The 22,952-nt window shown below is 44.5% G+C and overlaps 1 protein-coding gene across 2 annotated transcripts in view; it reads left to right on the top strand.

The window, feature by feature from the left end:
• Nucleotides 1–22,952, top strand: part of CUX1 (cut like homeobox 1) — a 332,631-nt gene that overhangs the window by 34,637 nt on the left and 275,042 nt on the right. The gene's annotated exons all lie outside the window — the stretch shown is intronic.

Below are 22,952 nucleotides of genomic sequence, written 5' to 3'. Positions count from 1 at the left end.
TGGAAAATCTGAGGAACACAGAATCCCTTTGACACTAGATGGTATATCAGGAAGACTCTACTCTTCAAGAAGCCCAGCTCTCTAACTGACACATGTTGGTGCTCAAGAATATATTTCTTATTCCTGACATTTCAGTCTTATGTTTCTTCCATGATGGAACTTAAGACAGTGAGATCTCAGGTGGTCTTGAATGGGGACAGTTAAACAGACCAGCTTTGCTTCAGCAAGATGTTTCCTTATGTGTTTTCCTATCCTGGACTTTTGAACCAGAATCATAAGGTTGGAAGGGGGCGAGTCCAGGGTCATCTAGTCCACCCCCCTGTACAATGCAGGAAATTCACAACTACCTCTCCTCCCCTCCCCCCACCCCCCAGTGACCCCTGCTCCATGCCTATAAGATGGCAAAACACTGTCAGGATCCCTAGCCAAACTGGCCCAGGGAAGATTGCTACCTGACCCCAAGGTGCTGATCTTCCTTACCCTGGGCGTGTAAGAAGGGGCCACGAGAACTAAGCACTGATGTAACCCTTTCTGCCCTCCCTCTCATGAACTGCCTAGGTACACAGAATCAGCATTGCTGTCAGATGGCCATCATATCATTTCTCTGAATCAGTCTCTTGCAGGTTAGTGTTTTTTTTAATTCAAGGATGGATGTTTGACTCTTGAATCCCCATTTTTCATGTATATTTCAATGTATAGTCTTTATGGGTTTAGACACATTTTAGAAAAAAACAATGGCAGGAGATTCTAAAGGATGAGAGAGGGAGAGAGAAGGTGATATGTTAGTGTGCAGGGTAAAGTATTGCTTAGGTTGTAGAGCATTGTGGCTTGGATCCCTGCCTAGAACCTCCATAAGTACAGTGAGGGGGCAGTTTTTACTGATGCCCCCTTGTGATAGTCTCATGATGTTCCTGGGGGATAAGGGACCCCCCCTCCAGAATAGAGGGAGAGGGGAAATCGGAGGTTTCCTGTGAGTCGGGTGGGGGGAATTCACAAAAAGCAACTTCCTTCCTACACTCATGGAAGTTCTAGGTGGGATCCAAGCCTACGATTTTCGACTGTCTTTTGGGGTCATGTGTCAAATCCTTGAAAATAAGCAGTAGGTTAAATTTACATACTTGTACCATGTGATATGAGTGAGGCTTCAGCAAGTGGTGGGAGTCAGGCAGTTATGGCTGATGCAGTTATATCACACACGGTCTTGAATTTTAAATAAAACAGGAGTCCAGGGAGACCTTAAAGACGACCCAAATTTATTCTAGCATAAGCTTCCATGAGTCAGAGTGCACTTCATCAGATGCATAATTGCATCACGCATGATGTAACTGATGTACATCATTTACTTGCTCCTCCAAACTACCTTTCCTTAGTTTTCCCTCTATTCATGAATTAAGAGGTGATCAATTTTTTATTTTAAAAATTAAGCCCCATGTGATGAGAGTTCTGCAGAGCATGTTACCGTCTGAGAATACATGTTATCAAGTAAAATCCACATATAATAATAAAAATAACATTTGATTTATATACCGCCCTTCAGGACAACTTAATGCTCACTCAGAGTGGTTTATGAAGTATGTTACTATTATCCCCACAACAAAACACCCTGTGAGGTGGGTGGGCTGAGAGACCTCCAGAGAACTGTGACTGACCCAAGGTCACCCAGCTGGCTTCAAGTGGAGGAGTGGGGAATCATATCCGGCTCTCCAGATTAGAGTCCTGCACTCTTAACCACTACACCAAACTGGCTCTTATATATGGCAACAATAAATCTACAATGCATGCAAATGCACTAAGACTATAACAGAACCAGCATCCATAAAATAGACCACAGAGTAGCAAAACTATGATGGTATTGCTTAACAAAAGTTTGAGATAATAAAATGGTGTTAATTTAATCAAAAGGTAACCAAAAGGTACGTTGGGAGGCACCAAGCCCGTATCTTTGGGGAAGGTCCGAGCCCATAGTAGTCTGTCTGTTAAGGGAGGGATTGGAACAGGGTCCTTGGATGATGTCCTCAATGAATAGATATTTTTACATAGGAGAAGGCTGTCCTTCTAATGCTCTGATCCCTACCTGTTCTATAACAATTTTGGCTCTAATTTCCAATCAGAAGCAGGTATCCAAGGCTTATGAATGTGCCAGGTCATTGGTCCCATTTAATTTCATACTGTCTCCTGGGGCTGACAGGGGCAGGTCTTTGCCAGCCCTTCTGCTTAAAGTTCCATAGTGGAGCTGCCAGGGGTTTGAACCTGTCAGCTTTGATGTGCTAAACAGGAGCTCTGCCACTGAGCCATGGCCACTCCCCCTACACAGGTAGGCTTGATGGTAAGTCAGCAAAACTCAAGAGTGGGGTAGAGTAGGATCCCCAGAGGACATGGCTTCTGTGTGCCTTCCACTGACTAGCAAAAGTGGAACCAGCTATACAAAGTAAGCGTATGCAAGCGTGCTTAATTTTTGCAAATTGTAGATTTCCACTTTTCTTGGTTTAGAATTTTGATTTTTTTTAAAGAACTGTTCACAGTCATCTAAAAGAGGGAAAAGACAATTTAAAAGACTAAAAGACATAAAAACAAAAGCCCAACAGCAGTTCCTCTCTTGTGGTGCCCCGCTCCTCCCTGCCCTAAAACTAGTCAGCCCTAGGCACTGGGCAGACCTCTACTGGAAGTGTATTTATTTCAGAAGCAAGGTGCCGGCACAACGGTCCTCTTCCATGTAACCTTACCACTGCCAGTGTTGGCACACGGAGGTGCAGAATTGGCTATCTTGTGGTTGGGTTTTTGCAAGGAGAAGGATCCGTGAGAGTTTTTAACAGCGAGTTTTATAATGTTAGAACGATGGCCAGAAGTAGTCTTTATCTATATGTGTATGTGTGTGTGATGTCACGTAGCAACTGACTTATGGCAACTCCATCAAGGAGTTTTCAAGACAAGTGAGGAGCAGAAGTGGTTTGCTAGTGCCAACCCCAGTTTTCCTTGGTAGTCTCCAGTACAAGTACTGACCCGGCTTAGTATCTGAGATGTGATGAGATTGGGCTATATACCATGCTCCCTTCCCACAAGGGGTCTTCAGATGAGGAGAAAAGCAGCTGGAAAAGTTTTTAAAAAAAAGCAATCTCTGTTCTTTGCATAATGGAGATCTCTTCTTTTTGTAATGAATTATTCACCCTCATCAAGTCACGGGCTTTGTTGCTGTAAAACAGACACTCTGGGCCTTGGGGTTAGGGTGGAGGACACAATTCAAATTGAGAACATTATTCAGACTTCTGGAAAAAGTGGTTCCCTCCCCATTCATAAGAGTAAACAAAGACATAGAAGTCAATTATCTCCAATCGGAGCATGAATATCAAATTGAGTCTTGTTAAGTGCAACCTTTAAAAAAATGGAGGCATGAGCTGTAGGTAGAGATAAACTACACAAAGATGGCTTTGTTCTCATACCAGAGCTGCAGGAATTTCGGTTGTATCGAGCCAGTTCTCAATGTTCTGATGTATCATTAATTTTATTTAGCTGCTGCTGCAGCTATTGTTACAGAGGTACGAGCTTACTATGACTGGGGGTAAAATTGCCATCACAACACTAACTGGGATTTGACGCCCAGACTGGAATGGAATGGGGGATTCTTGTGCAGGAAATATTGAGTGGAGGAGGGGCGCTTGTGAGGAACTCCCCTGATGATTCAGTTTCAAACATTTTTTGATAGGATAGGCGAAAATAAATTGGGGAGCATTTCTGATCATCTCTGAATTTTAATGTAGCCCAGTCTTTTCTAAATATTCAGTTTCTTACATCTTGCAAGGATTTTTTTTTTAAAGTGGAACCCTATGAATCAAGCTTGAATTTAATTTAGCAAGCTTTGAGTCGATTGGGCTAGCCCAAGTTTTCAAACAAGAATCGGCTATTACTGGTTGCAGTAGAGATGGTAAGGCATTAGATTCATGCAGCGACAATCTGAACTTAATGGCATGGTACCATGTTAAATATTTTCTCTACTTAACAGTTCCAAAATATCGACGTTCTTTTATGTTACTCAGATGCAATGCGTTACCTTCCGCTGAGACGAAGGGCGTTTTTGTAAAAAAACCCACCAGTGAAGCGCTATTGTATCCATTGTATGGATCGAGTTGATTCAGCTACCCATATCCTTTTTAACTGCCTCTGTTACAATTTACTTCGCAACCGATACATTACTCCCTGTACTGACCGACTGCAGAATATTTCTGAACAACAGAAACTAAAGATCTTGTTGTCAGGCAAGATAAAAAAAAATGCACATGTGATCAAGCCATATTTATCCATGGAGTCATACATTATTTATAAAATACTTGATGTATGGCTTGTGGGCTGTTAAGTTAAAGGGAAAGGAAAGGATCATTCAGCCATGGTTAGATAGACTGAAGTCTGTAGTGGGCTGTAGACTGAAGGTAAGTGGATACCTGCTGCTCCCAAGTTTATTTCTCTGGGAGTGACGAAAAGAAGTATAATATAAATGGACCCCCCGCCACCACCAGTATACTAGAAAACCCCTTGAATCTATAGTGTGAGAGATTGTGTATTGCCAGCATAGTTGGTGTGTAGTGGGCAGGAGGAGAGAGATCTCACCTGTTAATGATGTCCTGGTTGAGTTTGACGTGTTTGCCCAGCAGGCCTTGCCTACTCTACCTTAATAGAAGAGGACGGGGCATGTTAGTAGCCTAGCCTCTTTTTCGACGGAGTCAGAGATGGACATAAAAAGAGCTGTGATGGATCAGACCAGTTGTCCATCTAGTCCAGCACCCTGATTTACAGAATGGTCAACCAGTTGCTATAGAAGGCCAACAAACCAGGGCATAAAGGCCAAGGTTTCTCCTGGCACAGATATCCAGAGGTGTACTGCCTCTGAACATGGAGGTTCCCCTTCTAGTCACCATGGCTAGTAGCCATTGATGGACTTCTCCATTAATCTGTCACATCTCCTTTGAAAGCCATCTGTGGCAGTAGCCCTCACTATATCCACTGGCAGTGAATCTCACAATTTTGTTGCCACACTGTCTTTTGGATTCTTTTTTCTGTATAGTGACTTCAGTAGAGAATTGTTTGCCTTATTGCTAGTAAACTGGCTTGACTGATGATTCTCTTTAAGTCAGTGGCTGTCAATTGGGTAATGGCAGAAATATATTCTGGCACAAATATGTTTATTTAAGTAGTATAAGATCTGCCCCTTTCTGATAGTGTGTGGCTATGAAAACCTTTGTAGAATTCCAATAAAATCCAATTTAAAATAGTTTCAAAAATGAGATACTGAATCTCTGAAATCGTTCTAACCTGTGTCTCCCCAAAGGGATTTAACCTCTTCTGAAAGATACTTGGTTATCTTTGGGAAGGAAACCCATAATTCTGGAGCAGGTGATATTTCCAAAATCATTTTTTAAAAGAAAGAGGTCTGAGAAGTTTTTTTAAAAAAACGGAGAACTGTGGTCATTTGCCTCTTAAGTAGTAAGAGTACTTAGGTAGCGATGAATAGATTTGTACTTAAAATGATCTATGTGCTAAAAATGATTTATGCTTCTGGGCTCTTTGGCATAATGGTATCAGAAATATCTAATAGGTGTTACTTGGCAATAAATTTGGGGGCTGTTTTTTACTCTGTGGAACGGATATTGTCAAAGGGGGCTTCCTAATGGCCCGTGGAACTGTTTAAGTGGGAAGGTATTAGCGGTGTCTTTCAGCTGTGAGTGCCTTTCCTGGCACAGAGAGCTCTCTCATGTATGTAGGATGAGCTTGAAGGGATGTTGGGAGTTCCCGGGTCTCGAGGTGGAGCAGCTTTCCTGAAAGGGTGGCAAGGCTTCCCACTCTGGTTCTGCCTGCCAGCCTGCCTGCTCGTCCGTCGTGTCCTTCACCAGTCTCGCTGCTTCCCTAGCTTGCCTGCCTGCCTTTTTGATTCTGACGGATTTATGAGTTCATACACCTGATAACTGACTCAGGAGTCTGCCCCGCCTGGCTGAGATGGCTGTCTTGCTGGGACTAAGAATTGGGACTAAGAATTGAAGCTGCCTTCGGACCTCGCTTTTAAGAGAATGGTGGATCTGACCAGCTCTTCTGCTGCTAGAAAAGGGAGGGAGGGTTCCCTGTGACCACTTGAAGAGGTTATGCTGGAGATCATGGGACCTGCACGTGGGGATGGGGGTTGTAATAAAGAGAGAATTGGGTGAGATTTACTGGAAAATTCCTCTTGGTGGTTTATAATTCAGGGCTTGGTCACACTTCACTGTGACTTCAGAACCCAGATGGTCCAACAGACTGGCTGGTTCCTTGGTTGGAACTAAACCAGGCTTTCAAACTAGGGTTTGGAGTTGCTTGGTTAAAAGTAGTTTGTATTAATTGTTGTGGGTTGCAGTATCTGAATTCACAGCCAGTTATTGAATACCATGTCCTCTCCTGGTTGCCTGGCTGCAGAGACACAGTTTAGAGAAGATGTTATTTTCTTGGAGGCAGGAAGAGGGGTAAGAAAAGAGACAAGGCCAAACAAACCAAAGTTAGTTGTGCAACTCACTTTTTAAATGAATGATGCTTTATCGAGATGCTCAAGCACAGCCTGCTAGCTGATACTGCTGTATGTATTAATTAAAATGTTTATGTACTCTGCTTTTCCAAAGAAATTTTTGGTCCACAGAGCCTAACACAGAATAATGAAACAGCTGCCATAAAACGATCAGTCCAGCCATAGAACAAATAATCCAGTGGCAGGCAAACCATACGGGAAGAGTAATAAACTGCTTAACAGTCCTCCATCATTTCAGTGTCACCGGCAAAGGCTTTGGACTGACTTCTTTGTGAGGGCTTTCCAGAGGAAGAGCGCCATTACAGAGAAGTCCTGTTTATGTGAGGAGTTTACAAGAAAGTATTGCTTGGGGCTGCTGTGCCCTGAGGTTGTTGGGCTTGTTGAGCGATGAGAGGCTCTTACAGCCTGGAAGAGAGCAGTGCCTGGTGGAGTGACCAGACATTGGCTCTGTTCCCCTGTTATCGAAAAGGCTTATGTGGAGGAACCCCTTTGGCCAGTAAGGAGATGCATCCAAATGCATGTTATGTTAGGGAGATGGGTAGTAGACGTTCCCCTTTGCCTTGCACCATCAGTGTGGCTCCTAGCTTGAGAACTTGCTTCTTGAATTCTGTGTGCTGCTGCTTCAGTTTGGTGTAGTGGTTAAGAGCGCGGGACTCTAATCTGGAGAACCGGGTTTGATTCCCCACTCCTCCACTTGAAGCCAGCTGGGTGACCTTGGGTCAGTCACAGCTTCTAGCTCTCTCAGCCCTACCCACCTCGCAGGGTGTTTTGTTGTGCAGATAATAATGACATACTTTGTAAACCGCTCTGAGTGGGTGTTAAGTCATCCTGAAGGGCGGTATATAAATAAAAAGTTATTATTATAATATTATTATTCATGCACTCAGCTTGCTTTCTACGGGAAAGACTTTGTGTATTGCGCAGGCTTAAGTTTTCTCCTGTAGCTTCCAGACTGTTGTCACCTGGAGCACCGTCATAAAATTATGAGTAGCGGGGATTTGCTTTCTTCTGTTTAGGATTCAAGGATATGTTACTTAGACACGACTCAAAGCAAAAAGATGGGCAACTTATCTGAGATGCCTGAAGAGTTGTTCATTGTAGATACTAGTGGAAGGAGTAGGGAGAGCTACTGATAAAACTTCCCTGGATGAATTTGTTTCTTTTTACATATTTTATTGGCGGTCAAGCGAAGATGAGCTGTCAGATGCATTGTTTTGCTTAGCTGATCCAATTTAGAGTTAAATGAAGTCTTGAAGAACAGAAGAAGTGCCTGTCTGGACCACGCAGCCCATCATTAGCCAGACGTCCCTGGAACCTCATAAGCAGAGCACAATGAAGACAACCATTCTTGGTTCCTTTCCCCCGATATCTGAACAAAACCTCCATGCTACATGGCAGAATACTTTCAGGTGTAATTTTTGCTAGGAATTGGTAGTCACATTCACAGAGAACGAGACTAAGACCTCAAGGTTATTCTATTTCGATTGGCAGTGAGTTCCGCAGGTTGTGTGTTTTGTGAAGAAGCGTCACTTTTCATCCTGAACCAGCTGTTCGCCTCTTACTTGATGAGCGTTGGGGGGCTTTAAAGGCTTAAGATGGAAAACAATTTCCTTCCAATCTGCTTTGACCACCTTTCATAAAGCTGTTATTCTCTGCCCCCCCCTTTAAAGGCCTAAAGCCTTTCTTCATAAAGGTGATGCTTTGCCCTCTAACTTTCAGTGGCGCTCTTTTGAGCATTTCTTCAGCTTTTCAAGATCCTTTCATGTGGATGGCAAGTTTCGTTTCTTTTTCAGTCTCTCTCCCAATAATTCCTAATGATGAATGATTCCATTTTTCACCCTTGCCGCTCTCTGTGCTGTCATATTTAGTGAACTTCCTAATTTTAACTCCTGAAGTGAAGTTACGCACAGCACAGTAAAACTGGGAAGAGATCCATTCTCTCAGCATATCTTGGAGTTTTAACTGTTTGCCTCTAGAATCTCCCCCCACCGTGTGAATTTAGGGTGTTTTTCCTGTTGTCTGGGCAACAAAACACTCATTTTGGAGACTTAATCTGCTGGACTTAATCATGGCCTGTTTCAGATTTTTACCACTATAAATAATTGGGTGTCATCAGTGAGTTTGTCTGCATTGCTGTTCGCCCAGAACAAGTTAAATGGTCCAAGTCATTGGATGGTTGCTTGGGAGGCAACAACCGCTGTTTCCCTCCCTCCCTTGTGAAATTGGTCCTATCTTATTCCATGACTGAGATGTTTGCTTAGGAGCCTCCTGGATGAGGGACTTCGTGTGCCTTTGTGCCTAGTGGGCGGAACTGAATGCGTAACTGCTGCTTGCAAGTTGGGTGACAGCTTGTAGTTTAGGTAGTTGTTAAAAATAAATTTGTGGGGTTGAACAGTTTTCCCTGATTGAAGGGGCTTGTAAGTTCTGAGCTTCTGAAATGGGAAGGACACAAATGTTAGTCTCAGCAAAAAGATGCACTGCGTGGGTAACGTGAGAAACAAGCTGATTAAATAAGGGCTCGTATGACCCACCCCCATTGAAGGCTGACTGTTGTGCCTCTGCATGATTCTTGACCTGGTTATGTTCCAGTTCTGCATCAGTTACAACTGGACCACTCATAGAAGTACAGCAAAATGACCTGCACCTGGAAGAGGCTGCATACTGTACCTCTGCATGAATCATTGCTTTGGCTTGCCTTGTTCCAGTTGGGACGTGCCATCTACAAGGGTGTCTTTCATAGCCAAACATGGATGGGTTTATATGTAGGTGGACTGTAGCAGCAGAGTGAAAGGTCGCCAACTATGAGAAGTTTTTGAAATGCTAGTCTAACTTGTCACCACCACCCCATTATAACAGAACTGAGAAGAGTGCAAAGCTTTAGTTTGCTCGGCACTTTACTGTGTACTGCTTGGCTTCCAGTTGTGGTCTAAGGCTTGTGCTTGAGCTCATGAGATAGCAAGTGTTGAGTTGACCCATACAGGCCTTTCCAGACAATTAAGAAACCCAGATGTCCCTTTTTTGTAGTCTGGTTAATCCTGGTCTGATTAATCCTGATTAATCTAATAACGAGATAGCCTCTCCTCATGTCCCAGAAGCAATTTTTAGTCAGTGTAAGCGATCCTGCAAAAAGATCTTTTTAGAAGCCTGGTGTATGCAGCGGAGAGTTTCTATATATCACAAAAAAGTTACAAATGAAGCAGCCCTGAATGTTTGAATTGTCCCTAAGCTTGAAAATGCTTCAAACCCCTAGGCATTCAAATAATCCCAGTACTACTGTGTAAAACATTCCCGATTAGATTCTGCCCCACTGTCAGCCTTCCTAAGTTCTCCTTGGCCCACCCTGGCCTTACTCACTTTCACCTTTATGATAAAGAGGGAAGTTCCTGTCTCTTTGTTGGGGCAAAGATGGTGTGGGTTCATTGGGTTCATTGGATGGGAGAGGACCAGCATCTTTCACCTGTGCCCTGCTGGCGGGCAGCCTCTCTTTGGGCAGTTAAACTGGTTTCGAAGTTCGGGAAGTGAGTTGGGAAAAAACACCCTTTTGTCCCACGGGGCAACTGAGCATTGATTACAGTGTGCCACCCGCGCTGTAGGCTTTTCCTTTAATGTTACAAATTAACACTCTGCCTTTGTAGTTTCCTTCCCATTGTTTTGTTCAAGGACTAATGGGCCAATCTTGAAAATGTTGCTGGGTCAGCAAGCAAGTGGGTTCTTGGAAAGGGGACAGCTGAGCCGGCCGAAGATCACAAATGTTTAGAACATTGTGTGTCTCCCCACTGCAGTTGTAAATGGTGCAAATATATCGGATTGCAGCATCAGGGGAATTCTCATAATGAAAGCTGCGCTGGCATAAGGGCTAGAGAGTTGAAATCAGCCCAGCAGGAGGCCTGGGTTTAAATTAGGGGTGTGCATCCAAATATTTCCACTCTGAGACAGTACCCAAAATTTCCTGTTTAATTTCAGATTGGAAATGTCCAGAATGTGGAATTTCAGATACTGTTTTGGATGGGAAATATCTGAATGCACAGTCCTTATGTGAATCCCTCCTTTGGTTCTGAAGCTGACAGAGAACCTTGGGTCAGTCACTCTCTTTCAGTCTTCACCTTCCTTATAAGGGTGATGTGTGCAGGGTGGGTGGGATAACTTTATCCATATACCCTTTAGTTCCTTGGAGGAAAGATGGGAATAATATATATGAGCAGCGAAAAGGTCCTCCATGTTTGCATTGCCCCTTTAATATTTTTTAAGGAATTTATACCCCACCTTTCTCCCCAGGGGGGACTGTATGGAAATACCCAGGGCCGGCACCACCATTGAGGTGGTGAGGCGGCCACCGTGGGTGCTGGGGTGCCGGAGGGGCTGCCGGGGGCAGAGGCATGTGCCATGGAGCTGGCGTGCCTGCCCTGCAGCTGCTTCAAGCTGGCCAGCCCCGCGCCGCTGCCACCACCACACGCCCCTGGCTGGACGCAGCAACCGCACAGTAGGCGGCCGGGGCGGCGTGCGGAGCGCAGGCAGCCTCCGCGTGCCGCCCCAGCTACCTGCCGGCCAATGGGCCTGGCTATGCCGCATGATGACGCAGCACATGGGGCTGGCTGCGGGCGCCAGAAACCCTGGCGCCAGCAGTGGAAATACCTGCCCTTGTCCTTGCCACTGATTGTATTAATCTCACACTATGTAATCCGCCTTGAGTCTCAGTGAGAAAGGTGGAATATAAATGACAAAAATAAATAGATAAATACATACATACATACATCTCTCCTTTTTATCCTCACAGCAACCCAGTGAGGTAGGTTAGGCTGAGAATGTGTGTCCCAAGGTCATCCAGTGAGCACCCATGGCAGAGTGGTGATTTGAATCTGTCTCCCCCACATTCTAACCAGACACTCTAACTGCTACACCGTGCTGTTTTTTATAGAATTAATTTAATTACAAGATGAGCTCCCAAAACTGCCTGGGGCAGGGAATCTGCAGTGCCCCCTTGCTTTCATCTGTCATTCCGTCAGGGCATCATCAGCCCTGTAGTCCTGGCAGAATTCCTCATTGGCAGAGTTCCAAGCAAAGCTAATTTCTAAAACAATGAAAATGCTGTTTCTTTAAGGTGTGGCCTAAGTCTGTTAATCTCTTAATGCCAAGATGCCAAGGAAAGAGTTTGTGCGGGACACTGAAGGCAAAGCAAATCTGTATGAGGCTTTGGCTTTTATAATGACTTAGTTGATGATCTCAAGGTAACAATTTATTTATCGTTTAAGATACTTCTGTGTTTTTGTCCAAGAAGTTCTTTAGGGTGGCTCATGTTCCTATTCCTTAAAAAAATGTTCAAAACGAAGCATAAAACGAGTTAAAGACAATGCGCAGTAATATTGTGTATGACTGTAAATGAGTTACAGTAATATTGTGTATTACCACCAGTGTGATGAAATGGTTAGAGTGCCCGACTAGAATCTGGGAAACCCAAGTTCGAATCCATACTCTGACATGGAAGCTTGCTGGATGACCTTGGGCCAGTCACACTTTCTCAGCCGAACCTACCTCACAAGGTTGTTGTGAGGATAAGATGGAGGACAGATTAATGTAATTGGGGAGAACAATGGGGTATAAATGAAATAAATAACATGAAAATAATATATGTATAATATCCTGAATTATAGTTTTGGATTTTTTTCTAGTGGACTTTTTATCCAGGGTCTTTCAAGGAGCTCAGGGTTCTTCCTTTCTCTTTTTATCTTCTTGACAACCCGGTGTGAAAGAGTGACTAACCTCGCCAGCTTCATGGCAGTGTGGGCATTTGGACTTGCATACACTGGGTCATCTCAGTTGCTTTCAAGACTGGATACACATTAGCAAAACGGTCTCAAGACTACAGTGAAAGATTGCATCCTTTCTTCATAAGCTTCTTGCTTTCCTTCTGCATTTTAAGTCTGCCTTAGCTCCTGAGATGCTCAGGAGAATGTCAGGTACGTAAATATTCTAAACAAACAAATAAAGGCTTCAAGATAACCATACCCCGAACTGCCACAGCACCTTTATGGGGCTTATGGTTCCTTTCTTTCCTCCTAGACCTTTTGAGAAAGTTACCAGAGTAGAATCTTCTTCTCTCCTTCCATTGGTCCATCACAAAGCTGATTCTTTTCTTCCTCGTTAGGATGTTCTTAGTTGCTGAGGGTTTGCAAGGAGTCTCGGCACAAAACTGGCGTAGAGATCTCAGAATGTGAATTCCTTGCATAGGGCCTAGCTTGCTAGGGAGATCCAGGCCAAAATAGTGGTGGTTTCTCACGGGCAAGACAACCACAGTGTCCTCTTCTGTTGTTCAGAGCCATGAACAAGTCTGACCTGAAAGTTTGTATGTGCTTGCATGACCTATTGTGATCCAGGGCATTTGAGAGGCTTGTTCATTAGTCCTGTGGATTTCCCTGTAGTTCCTCCTCCTGCTGGAGCTGAATGGTGCCCAGGCTGAACCCTGTGTCTCTTGGGTCCTAGGTTCAAGAGCCCCTGCAGATTTGAATCCCGGCAGGTCCTATGGCTCAGATGTGTGTAAACAGTTCATGTGGTCTTAAACTAAGCCCTGCAGAAACGGCTAATGGTTTGTCTGTTGGTGTGGGTGGGTGGATGGATGGATGGATGCACAGGCTTAATTCTGCTTTCACCAACATTTAAGCATCATCCTCTGTCTGTGACCAGAATCAGCCTGGAAGTCCTTGAGCTTGGCTGCTCCCTCCTCCCCTCACATGCTGTGCCAGGACTAAAGACTTCTCAGGAACTAACCGTCCTTGGTTGTGAAGTCCGAATGGGAGGTTCTAACAAATGGTGGTTTGTTCCTCACCTACAAACAAGGATTTTAAGCTGTGGTTTGATCCAGGCTTAGAGTTCTGGTTCACAGGCAAGAATTCACAGATTGTTAAAGGATGCCAAATTTAGGTGTAATAACAAATTGTGGTTTGTTACAATGCAATTGTCACTGCATAAGTTGTGCGTGGAGGGTGTGCATGAGCTCGAGCAGTTCCTTTGTTCCTTCCAAGTCCAGACAAACAAATGACTTGTGAGTTTAAGCGATGTGGTTTCTCTGGTTGTCTGACTGCAGCTCCATCCTTAAAAAGAGCAATTCATTGAACATTTAGCTTGGTACGATCTTTTAAAATCCCTCTTTTGGGCTATGAAAGTATTCATGGCTAGTGGATCATCTCCAGCAAATCTAGTATCTGAAGAAGGGAGCTTTGGCTATTGAAAGCTTATTCCCTGAAACTCTTGTTGGTCTGTAAGGTGCCACTGGACTCAAATCTTACTTGTCTAGCAAATCTAGTGGCTGAAAAGTTTTGCCTCGTCGTGCTTGATAAATCCTTTACTTACAGCGCAATCCTAAACAAAGTTTCACCAATCTAAGCCCATTGATTTCAGTGGTCTTAGACTGCAGTAACTCTGCTTAGGATTTCATTGTTAAGATTCTTTGGGGCAAAAGTTGGTTCTTCTGTGAAGTTCCTGTTATAAAATGTTTTCTGGATTTCCCCTTTAATTCTTTCCTGGGTTTACTTACTTCCTCCTGTTCACCACCACACATTTGGAAATCCAAGTTCTTTGGATTGGGGGGGGGGGCTAGATCTGCTCATGGGAATTTGTCTTGAATGGCATGTCACTCCACAGTGGAGGTGGGTAGCGAGAGTGTGTGTGTCTGTGATTTCTGTGCAAATGGGTATGCCTGTCTCTGCTGGAATGATTTATTCTGGAATACGCATATGCCTTTTGGAGAATACGTCAGGATGTGCGATGGACCTCTCCAATCCTTGAGTAGCAGCAAAGGTTTCCTGGACTTCTGTGCATTCAGTGTACTCTGTTAAAAGCAGACTTCTACTTTTTCAAAATGTATATTCTCCTTCTCCCCTGCACGTTGGTCTCGTGAAGCAAAACGTCAGGCAATGCCAAAGTTTTAATTACTTGTAGACAGTTGAATATAGAAAAAAAACCCAAAACGGAACAGACGAAATGTGAAATCAAAACTAAGACTTGAACGATGCATCTGTCTTATCTGTCAGACTTTATATATCTTTATTGAAGATCTTCGGCTAGAATCCAGGCCTAGCAGCTTTCCATCAGAAGCAGACCACTTTTGAGAGAAGCTCTTTGCACCGCCTCCTTTTGGAAATAGTTGTGACCAAACATAAGGATTGCCTACCTGGATCCCAAACCCAGCCAATCAGAGTCCTGTTCTGCCCTTTATACTAACAAGCACCCTGTAAGGTAGGTTAGACTAAGAGTAAGTGAATAGCCCAAGATCTCCCAGTGAGATTTGAGTCTCTCTGGAGATTTGAACCTGGGTCTTCCCAGAACTAGTCAGCATTCTACTCACTTCCCCATTAAGCGGGTGAGCATGATGCCCATCCCTTGTAATGGAAGGCATTGCACATGGGTGGGGGTCAGCTAGTCATGGCTGATAGGCTCCCTTGAACTTGTCCAGTCTTTCTGAAAAGCCCTTCGAACCTAGCGACCGCTTCTGCATCTTGTGGCGGTGAGTCCCACAAGTCAATTGTGCATCATGTCAGTAAGGAGTTGCCATGAGACAAATGGATAAGAGCCGTTTCTCCTCTGACAGCAGCATGTGCACATTTCAGAAGGTCTGAGCATATGCAGGATGTGAGTGTAGCTTTGAGAGTCCTGTGAATGGGGTGGCATTCTGATGGAGCATGGGAGCTCCTTGGGAGTGTTTGAAATAGTTGCCTTCGAGGGGTCTTGCTTTATCAGATCTGTTTATACCAAGAAGGGCTGAAAGATCTTTTTTTTAACTGTCATGACTCCAGTCCTGTTGCATAAAGAGATTTGGCCTGAGATTGGAGACAATCAGAGACAGCCTTGGGTTGGGGAGGGGCAAAATGCTACTTGGATATACATGTATCTGCTTGTAGAAATTAAAAAAAAAATAATAGGAGGGGGGGAATGAGTTTGGACTTTCACGAAAAAGGAAGTGTAAAGTTAAGTTACCGGGTTCTCTTTTGCTGTCTGTTTAGCTAACCATAATTAAAAAATGCCTGGATGATCTTAATAACACATGATTCAACTGACGAGCACTAATTGCTCTGTATCGGGCCAAGAGAAGATGAATGTTGTCAAGAAAACCGCAAGTCAGACGAGCTGATTCTCTTTGAGTCTGACACCATGTTCCCATGTACAAACCAGTTTTTACTGGAGCCTTTCCAGCATCCCAAGTGAATCCTTGGCTTCCCGTTTGCAAAACTTTCCCCCTCCCCCTTTCATTGCTGGCAGATCCTCATTGTTTGCAGTGTGTAGTTTTCATTTCTGTTTCTGGCCTGTTGATGCGCCCGGGTTTTTTGTACAAATAGAAATAACAACAGGGTCCCCCCCTCCAATGATTCCCCCTCCCCCTTAAAAAAAACAAAGATCTTCTGCAGGTGGAAAAGGAATAAGCCGAAGTGTGCAGTGCATTGTACATTCCGGAGTGAACATTTGTAGCTACTCAAGTAACAATGTTAAATGTAGTGTAAGGTGGGGGGTCACATAAGTGGTCCTTTTTGTTGCTGTCTCCAGTGGGGGGGGGGGGAGGAGACTTTCGGACGCTCTGCCCATGTATGTGCCACGTAGTTGCCAGGTTTGAGCAAACTAGGGTACCCGGAGTGGACTTGGACTGAATATCCTTCGATTGGTTCTTGGTCTCCCCCCCCCTTACCTTTTATGTCCCTTGGACTCTTTAACTATAAATGTAGCTGCTTTGGACGGACATGCACGCATCTGATGAAATGATCTCTGGTTCCCAAAAGCTTCTGGTGGAATAAATGTTGCTAGTCTCAAAGGTGCTACTTGTTACAGGGTGGGAAATTTCTTTTTCTGAAATTCAGTTTTTTAGATCTAGCTATTGATTCCTCGTATTCTCGTCAATTTCTCTTCCTTTTTGACTTCAGCTCTCATAGTTGCTTTATGTTATACCATCTGGGGTGGTGCTCTAGCAGGAAGATGGGAAGATGCCTGCTTCTGAGCGCCTACAAGGGAGATTCTGACATTTTGCAGAATCTCCCTTCCTGCCCCTGCTCTCTTCAAATTTCTCTTTGGTCAAAAAGGAATTGATTAGAAACTAACTCCAGATTCCTAAAAAGAGGGAAAGAAGGGGATTGTTGGATTTCAGGGAAAAACTGGGCAAAGAGGAGTTAAGATAATTTCTCGTATACTGAAGTCCTCCTTGACTTCGTAGCTGTGGGTTTAAGATAAGTGCTTCACATACATTAACTGGCAATCCCTAAGCCTTATAATAGCCCTGCAAGGTAGATAAGTAATAGTATCCTGATATTGTGGGCAGGGCTGTATGCATAGGCTAAGGCAGAAGGACATAGGGAGCCCTTGGCAGAGATTTCAACCCATTTATTCTATTTATTTTAAACCATTGCATTTTCACTCACACGAGTCTCTTCCAAGGAGAAACGGTGGGTGATATATAAAGTATGGCGGGGCTTCCTCCCTGAGCTGCAGATTTAAACATGGCAGCCTCCCCCCGCCCCTCCCCCAGTGCTGTCTCTTCCTCTCCACCACAGCCCAAGCAGCAGAAGGGGACGGCAAGGGAAGACTCATGGCCCTGACTGCCAGTTCCTAAAGCTACATAGGGACTGTAAATGGTGCCCCCCCTCCCCAGCGTCTAGCAAGATAATCTGGCAGCAGATGAAATTTGCGGTGGGTGGGTGGGTGGGTGGGCTTTACTGCCCTTGACAGGACCCAGATCTGAGGGCAGGCCTCTCTTCTGGACCCCCTGATTCTTCTGCAGCGGAGCGTTCATGCCGATGACTCAGAGAGCATTTCCCAGAGGTGCAGGAATGCGCAAGTTTCCTGCCAAGGCCTTGTAATAATTGGATTGCTCTAATTTCTCAAGCCCACAAAGAAGTTTTGGACTACTTTCTGAAAACTTCACTCACGGCTTGGAAGGCACTTTTACCAAGTACAGGTGTGTGTGTGTGTGTAAGTGGCTTGTTGCTAACTGGTTTACAAACTGGGAGCTTGGAACACATGCTGAATCCCCGCCCCCCCCCCTCCCAACTCACTCTTAAGTTCATCCGCACCAACTGCATCTAATACTAGCTAGGGAGGTTCCCTTTTCCCAGGTTCTGAAATCCCCTTCAAATTGCCGTTTCGGATAATGGTTTGCAGAAACCCCTGGGTTGCTTTAAGTTGTTTTTCTGTCCTGCCTTCCAGCATTATGAATGCTCAGTACCTTAGCTTTGGTTTGTGGCGCCAGCAATCTGCTTTAACCACAGCCAAGGGGAGAATTTGCCCCAGGGAGGGAGCTCTTGTTCCTGCGGTTGGCTCCTGATATTGCTGAGCTAGTTGGGATTCAGCTGTCACTTTGTCACCCGCCTTCTGACGTGTGATGGGTGGCTGAATGTGCATGCCACTTGGAAATGGGTTTCTGTTGAAGAGATTGTCTGCAGAAAGAAGGGCAGTGGTCAGAAGAGGGGGCCCTTGTCATAGTCATTACGAAACCTAAAAAGAGGCATCTTCTGTTCAAGCAGTGACTTTCATTTGGTTCACAGATTGCAAGAACTAAAAGCATGGGAGCTTTGTTGCACCTTTAAATGGAGGCCACTTAGGCAGAGTACAGAAACGGTCCATAATGCCTCCTGCGCTAAAAATGTACATTCTTATTTTGCTAGCAGACATGCAAACCAGGGACAGAGGTCGTCAGCTTTTTGTCCCTGCAAGATTCTTTTAAGATTCTCATCTTTCATCCACAAATACGCAGAGACAAGGACCGATCAAGCAGCAGGGCTGTGTGTGTCGTGTGCCCCACCCCCATAACAGGCTGTCCTCCACTGGGCATGGTATTCCTGCCCATAGTGGCAGAGAGATGTCTGCTGCTGTAACCCTGCCAACCCTTGGCAGCAACCTCTGCCTTCTTTTGAGTGAAGTCAGTCATGTGGTGTGAAGAACTGGACTTTTGACCAGTCAAAAGATTGTCAAGTAATGGTCGAGTGTTTTTTTAAACTATTACTTTTATTAGAGCAAAAAAAAGAGATAAATTTAATCCTCAATAGAGATAGATCAAGATGGGTAGCCGTGTTAGTCTTTTTTAAAAAAAGAATTTTATTTAAAAGAAAAGAAAATATAGTAAAGTATAGTCTGTCTGTAACAGTAGAAAAGAGCAAGAGTCCAGTAGCACTTATAAGACTAACAATGTTTGTGGAAGGGTATGAACTTTTGTGAGCCACCGCTCACTTAAGATACCATCAATAGAGAGGTATATAGGCTAACTTCCCCAACTCCAGTTAGTTAACTGTTCTTGTGAAACTATACAATTATAAGGATAACTTTTTAAAAAAGTGAATCTATTAACAATTGAATGAATTTATATGAGTAGTTTTCTGACACTTGTGTTCTTGTGTTAAATTACTGTTTGGAGATGCCCTCCTGCAATTGCAACAGGTGGCCAGTAGGTGGAGACACGCTCTGCTGCTGGGTCTGCCCCGGTGGTTGGAAGGGTTGAGGGAAGTGACCCTTGTTTCTGCCACTGCTGCCAAATGGCACCAGAATGAAATAAAATTGGTACAATACCCCCCAGGCGGTTATATTCTTAGATTCATAGAATATTACACAGTATATGATCACAGTCAAATAGGTGATCAACCAGCTTTTCAGTTGACAGTATTTGACCAGTCAGTTGACTGGCTCGCCAGCATTAACTCGGTCTTGCAAAATGTTTTGCTAGTCCTGATTTTGTCACCCCTACATTTTCTTGCTCATGTGTTTATCCTGGTCCCCTCTCCTCTGCTAGTATCTTTTAAGGCCAGTAAGAAGGAGCATGGCACACAGAGACACGGGTCCCCCAATGAACATCTGCTTAGTTCCGTGAACTATGATAGACAGGTGATGGATGTGTTTGCACCTTGCAGCCATTAAAGATAGTGCTTTGTTTGCACCACCCTGAGTGATTTGGAAACGATAGCATCTTGATAGCAATGGGTGTAGAGTTAGGAAAAAAGGGGAAGGGAGCATTTTTAAGTAGCCCATATAATGGAGGCCAAGCTCATTTGTTTGTGGTTTCACAATTGAATCCTGGTTTAGTGTGTATGAGACTGGACTTGCCACACCCTTTACTTATTGGTTTAGACCCAGGTGCAAGGACATCTTGTGCATGGCTTTCCAGTTGGCTGTTCCCTTTTCTCTCGGTCTCCCCTGGCCCTTGCTTTGCCTACAGTGACTCCTTGCTTGGAAGCATTCCCTCTTCCTCCTGGCTGTCTGCTTCAAGGCTGTGTTAGGGAGCATCTTCAGCTTTTCCTTTTGTAATCTGTTGTTTCAGAGAAGTGCCTCGTAAAGAGAGCCCGTGTTGGACTCTTCTGACTGTAGGGCTCAATTTTTTTTCGAGAGAGAGCATTTTCCTCTCAGACAATTGTGAGGTTTATTGCAGACTTTGGCAGCTTGGCAACATGCATTATCGCCACACGCTTCTTCCCATCGTGGCTCAACCTTTTGATTTGCCTCCCATTCAGCAGATTCTGTGCTTTTTGGGTTGGCTGAGGTCATCCTTGTCAGGCTGAGGTACCCTGAAGGAGTAATTTTCAAAGGAAGAACGATGGAGCTCCCCCCCCCCATCTCAGCTCAAGTGTCTTCGAGATGCCTGGGGCTGAGTGGTGGAGCCCCTCCTTTGCTTGCAGAAGGTCCCTGGTTCGTGTGTTCAGTCAAGTCAGATCTATTCCACACAGGCACACAAAAGGGTCAAGGGAAGGGAGTGTGTGGTGACAGCCAGTGTGGTATAGTGGTTCAAGCGTTGAGCTAGGTGCGGAGAAGACCCAGGTTCAAGTCCTGGTTTGCCATGAATCTCACTGGGTAACCTTGTGCCCCCCATTCTTGGCCGTAACTATTTACCAGGATTGTTGTTAAGGTAAAGTGGAGGAATAGAGAACCATAAATGCTGCTCTGAGCTCTTTGGAGGAAAGACAAGATTTAAAAAACGTTGCAAGCAATTGTGAGACTGCTAAGTTATGATACAAAAACATTACATGAACACAGGAAGTTTTGTCATAGAACTTGGCAGTTGCCAGGACAGATTTATGCAGTAAGTAGAATCAAATGGTAAAGTTGTCCTTAGACTGTACACTTTTAGACCGCCGGGGTGTTCGTGTTGCATGCTTGCACATTCCTTCCCACAAAAGCAACACAAACCCACCCGATCCCTCCCCACATGTAGAAAACTAGTTCTAACTTTCTAACTGATGTGCTAGTGGTTTTTCTTTTCTCCTGTTTTGTATAAACTTTGCCGCAGTCTTCTATTTTGACTTTTTCTAAGTTTGTGCTGTGGTTAAGAATCTTTACTATTTCTGTAATATTGATTTCAGCATTTACTGATGTGCTGTGCACAATATGGAATATAGAAGACCCTCATGGGCAAATCCCCACCCCTTTCTGCTAAACCCATGTTGGAGGGTAGCTGTAAGGATAGAACATGTTCTCCCTTCCTCCATATGAACACACGAAGCTGCCTTATGCTGAGTCAAACCATTGGTCAGTACTGTCTGCTTAGACAGGCAGTGGCTCTCTGTGGTCTCAGGTAGAGGTTTTTCATGTCCCCTACTATCTGAACCTTTTATCTTGGAGATGCCAGGAATTGAACCTGGGACCTCCTGCATGCCAAACAGGTGTTCTCCCACTGAGCCACAGCCCCTCTATGTTCATGTGTATGCATTCGTCCTTAGTTCATTTGGCAAAAAGCGGGATGAAAATAAAATAGCACAGGAGTATGGTAACTGTATTGATGTTGAAAACTATGTTTTAAAAAATTGTTGCAGAAAGCTGCTGCCCCCCACTTCTGTAATTTTATACCCCCATCCCATGACCAAGAAGGTGTGTTCGGGGTCACTGATCATAATTTTCTCTCTAGTCACAGAATCATAGGGTTGGACAGGACCTCTAGGGTCATCTAGTCCAACCCCCTGGACAATGCAGGAAATTCACAACTACCTCCTGTCCTCCCCTCACACACACCCAGTGGCCCCTGCTCCATGCCCAGATGGCAAAACACCTTCAGGTTCCCTTGCCAAACTGGCCTGGGGAAAATTGCAACCTGACCCCAAAGTGGTGATTGGCATTACCCAGGGCAAGTAAGAAGGGGCCACAAGAACTAAGCGCTGATATAACCCTTCCTGCCCTCCCTCTCATGATCTGCCTAGGTTCACGGAATCAGCATTACTGCCAGATAGCCATCTAGCCTCTGCTTAAAAACCTCCAAAGAAGGAGAGCCCACCACCTCCCGAGGAAGCCTGTTCCACTGAGCGACTGCTCTAACTGTCAGGAAGTTCTTCCTAATGTTTAGCCAAAAACTCTTTTGATTTAGTTTCAACCCATTGGTTCTGGTTCGACCTTCTGGGGCAGTGGAAACAACTCTGTGTCATATGACAGCCCTTCGAGTACTTGAAGATGGTTATCATATCACCTCTCAGTTGTCTCCTCTCCGAGCTCCTTCAGCCTTTCCTCATAGGAGTTGGTCTCCAGAGTCTGTCTGGATTGCCACATCTCTGCCCAAGAATCCTTAGCACTTTAAGCGGTCTTATACCAAATTTGACAGTTGATCCAGCAGGTTCATTGTTGACTGTTCTGATGTGCTCTCCAGAATCTCCAGCTGCAAGATCCTTTCATGAGGAGCGGGGCTGGGGAATTCACTGTGGACTTTTGTTTTGCGTGCAAACCACGTGCTCTCTACTGCTGACCCGCATCCCCTTCCCAGCACTTCCTTCGCTAAACTACAGTTCCCAGGATTCTTTGGGCAGAATTTCAAAGCAATTAAGCGAACATGGATTTGTGCCATAGATAATCTTCTAGCAGACGGAAGTTGAGGGCATGTTTTGAGAGCAGTAAATGCTGCTGCGCCACTGTTCACGCTCTCATCCCACGCAATGCATTGATCTGCATAGATTTTAATCAGTCTTAAGTAGCACTTTACTCTCTCACCTCCTCGGCCTCATTAAAACATTTCTTGGCACTGTGATAATTTGTACCCTTAATGTTTGGGTAATTAATGCCCATAATCACAGTTTCTGAGGACCAAGTGAAGACACAGCCCTGATATTTCCGCATGGGATGAAGACGTTCTGCTGGAGATTACCGGATCACTACCAGAGCTTTTGAATATTTATAAAATGGGGCAGGAATATATTAATGCAAATGCCTGTCAATAAATATATCCAGTATTTTACGACTTCCTCCAGTGTGGGAAGGGAGGAAGGTGCTTATTTGTTCGAAGCTCTCTTTCACCTTTGTTTTTGCCTTGCATCCGGTCCCAGGATGCCCAAGGCTTGTTACTTCTTTTAAAAACAGTCGCCCCAATCAGATTAAATACAGGGATTAAATGCATGGTCAAAGTACAGGGTTCCTTTCTACAATCCAGCTGCTGAGGCCTTTTAAAAAAGTTTTAGCAGTCAGATAGATGTACTCCCCCTGC

Source organism: Eublepharis macularius, chromosome 17, assembly GCF_028583425.1.
Source record: "Eublepharis macularius isolate TG4126 chromosome 17, MPM_Emac_v1.0, whole genome shotgun sequence".
NCBI lineage: Eukaryota > Metazoa > Chordata > Lepidosauria > Squamata > Eublepharidae > Eublepharis > Eublepharis macularius.
The sequence above is the reverse complement of the archived record's forward strand: the minus strand, read 5'-3'. Positions and strand labels throughout refer to the sequence as shown.